The following is a 3,527-nucleotide window of genomic DNA, read 5'->3' as shown; positions in this document are numbered from 1 at the left end:
TGACGTGGGGCGGGGGGGGGCTCCGCCGGCCCAACGGCGGGGCCGAGACCCGCCGCAACGCAGCGTTTGCAGCCGGGCAGGGGTTGAGAAAGACTTTGCAGCGCTGAAAAGGCAGAGCTGCCGGCGCACCTTGGCCGGAGCATCTTGCTGCCAAAATATGCGGAGGACAGAGCAACTCCTTGGCTGCATCTCTCCCCATCTGGGTCGCCCTCGCATGCGCTGGGGGCTGCGAACAGACCTGCCGAGAAAGGAGCCCTCCCTTCAGATGGACCAAAACCAGCACCAACCTCCCCAAACCGCTGCCTGGCCGCCAGCCGAGCTCCCGAGCATCCCACAGGCTCCCCAGCGGCCTCCCGAAATCAGTGGTGCCCCCGAATGTGGACCCCAAGGGGCTCCCAGGGAGGGGGTGAATTTCTTTGGAAGGTGGTTTCTGGTTGAATGGGGGGAAAAATGGAGAGGGGGTTGACAAAGTGCCGGCACGATGTAGTTTCTCTCAGTGTGTGTGGTTTTTCTGTTGGGTTTTGGAGGGATTTTGGTGTGCTGCACCGGGGCTGAAAGGTTTCCAATGAGGATGGAAAAAGGGAAAAGTAACAGCAGCAAAAGCAATTGTTATTATATATGGTTTTTCCTTCCATCTTTTTTTCAAGCAGAGTAAATCTCTGCCCGTCTCTGTGCTGGCTGCAGAGGGGTGTCTGGACTTGACGAGTGGTTTTTCACCCTCTTGGGTTTGAGGTCAGATCCAGGCTGAGAGTCATCCCCTAAAGGTCCAACGTGATCGGGGTCAGCTTTTCCCACCCTGGCCCGTTTTGCCAGCTAAACTAACCCCCAGGCCTGCTCATAACAGCACGGCAAATTCCTGTTCTTTTAACGCAGATCTCATGACTGGGGATTATTTTTTACAGTCCCTAGTCCTGGAGTCACGCTTTGACTTGCTCATCCCAAAGCTCGCTTGTTCTATCTGAACTCTGGGTGCAGAGAGGAACGTCTTGGCCCTGTAACCGAAGGCAGACACAGACACACCCCTAATTTCCTAGTTTTTAAGCCCAACTCCTGTTTCAGGGGGGAGGGGAAAAATCTGTTTGGATCCTGTCTGCCCGTGGGCTCCTGGCCCAAGCAAGGACCAGCCCCTGGGCAAGGTTTGGGGTTTTTTTCAGGGGGGAGCCGATGCCCACCCCATCTTCTGGAGGGTGACAGATGGAGGGCTCTGGAGCTCCCCCATGGCACGGGCTGGTGGGCAGAGGATGCCCTGGGGGACGCATCCCTTGCTTGCACTGGAGCCTCGGCTTTTCTCTGCCTGCAGACTGCTAGCAGAAAGCCAGGCAGGGAAATCTGGGGGTGTTTGGGGCTGTTTGCCAGAGAGCTGGTGCCAGGGGGTGAGCATGGTCAGGGATGTGGCTGCTTGAATGATTTTAGCAGGAAAAAAAAAATGAATGAGCCATTTATCCCTGATTAAAGATAACACTGTGGTGGTACCCTCAGCTGGCAGCAGTTTTCCTTTCCGCTCGTCTGTCTTCTCTGCCTGACCTTTGTTTTGGGAAGAGGCTGTGATTTCTCTGTTGCGTCCTCCCCCTCCGCAGCCCCTCGCAGGCACTGCTCTGGCTCTTTCCCGCATGTATGCCCAGCACTGCTCACCGATGCACCGATTTTCTTCTCCCACACTCCGTCTCTTCCTCCTCCCCAACTTTCCTTCCAGGAGTCCCGATGTCCCATCTGCTGTCGCGCGAGCCGGTGCCATCCCTCTGTGGGCTGACGCATGGCCGGTCCTGGGGACCAAGGCACGAGCCAAGGCGATGCTTGGAGCCGAGGCAGGTGCAGGCCGGGTTTGCCCGGGGCGGGGGCTGCAGCTGGAGGGTTTTTCTGAAGGATGAGGTTTACTGAAGGAGGAAGGTTTTTTTGGAAGGTGTTCACAGCCAGTACTAAGAGGCACTGAGGTTTGGGGGAAAATTTGCTTATTAGCTACCTCATTTAGCATTTGGGAAGAGAGAGAGACATAGAAATGCTTGGCTATCTTGCAGCCCCTGCAAACTGCTGAGCCTTTGGTCAGGATGAGATGAGTGCCTTCCACTGGTGCTGAAATCACCGGTGGGCAAGACCTGCAGTGTTCAGCCCCAAAATGATGGGCCGTGTGTGGTTTGGGGCTTTTTATTGTGCCCCTCTCCAGCCATTCCTCTGTGGAGGCACCTTGGCACCTTTTTCTTCATCCTGGGGCTGGCATGTGCCACCCTGGGGACAAAAAATGGCTGCTTGAGCTATTCCTCAGGGGCTGGTGGACCGTGCGCGATGCATCGGTACCTGCTCAGAGCCATCAAGGAGAGGGGAGAGGGCAGGGGGCGGTGAGTGACGGAGAGATGCTTTGGCGATGAGGGTCAGCAGGCAGAAAACAGTGTGGGAGATAGATTAGTTTGGGGGGGGGGTACAGGAGCAGGGAACGGGTCCAGGAGGGATGGGCGATGCTGACCGCGAGGCTCCCCCCTGCCTGGGAGGGCTGCACAAAACTCGCACGGCTGTACCCTGCCTTCGCTGCTGTGGACTTTCCCAGTGGACGTCGGCCTCCAAGGAGCTTTGCAGCAAGGGCAGGACAGGGAAAAGAAACGCTTCTCCTCAGCAGGTCTGGGAAGCGTCGTGGAAGGGAACAGCACACAGTGGGGAGAGAGAGACCTCACCAGTGCTACCGAGAGGGATGGCCAGCAAAGGCAGTGGACGGCGGCTGTCCCAGGGCAGCAGGCTGGGTGTTTCGGAGCAGCTTGCCGTGGTGCTGGTGATGTAAGGACTTGAGGCCTCTCTGTCCCCACGCAGCCCCGGAGCAGGGTTGAGCCCTGCGTGGGCCACATCCTGCAGTAGGGCAGAGGCTGGTGGGGCTGAGCCCGCATCCGGCGGCCCCTTTGCATGGTGGGGAGGGGATGCAGCCCAGCTCTGCCTGCTCCCGAAGGGCAACCTGGGACTCTGGGTCTTGCAGGCTGCAGTGTGGACACGCCGGTCCACTCTAACTCCAAGCCGTGCTGGGAGGATTGCTGGACTGGGAAAACGGAGCTGGAGGCATCCATTTTCTTAGTCATCCTCCCTGGAGGAGAGGGTCACCCAGGGTTTTCAGTTCCTCCCACGTTCCTGCTCACAGACACTTATATTTTTACTGTAGCAGGGAGAAATGTCACAGCAACAGCTGATTGCTTTAGGTGTTTTAATATGTGCATCTTTACTGGCGTTCTCCAGCATTCTCTCTCTCTCTGTGTACATCCATTACTTTGTCAATAAGGATAACCGGGACAAATAAAGCTGCTCTCTTTCCTCCGTCTCAGCATTGTGGTTTAGGGAAAGCCCAGTGACTATTTATTCCGGCACACTGGCTCCAAGCTGTCTACCACCCAAAATGAGAGCTCCCATTTTCCTCTCGGGCTCAGCACGGCCCTGTAGCTTTATGCAGTCTGACCTGTGACTTCAAGGTTAAAAAAGAAGTATTCAGATCCTTCATTTCTCCTTGTCTTTCTTTTTGCTCTTTCTCTGGCTGGTCAGTTCACTGAGCTTCTTAT

Source organism: Pygoscelis adeliae, unplaced genomic scaffold (assembly GCF_000699105.1).
Source record: "Pygoscelis adeliae isolate BGI_AS28 unplaced genomic scaffold, ASM69910v1 Scaffold420, whole genome shotgun sequence".
NCBI lineage: Eukaryota > Metazoa > Chordata > Aves > Sphenisciformes > Spheniscidae > Pygoscelis > Pygoscelis adeliae.
This window is presented reverse-complemented; position numbering follows the sequence as displayed.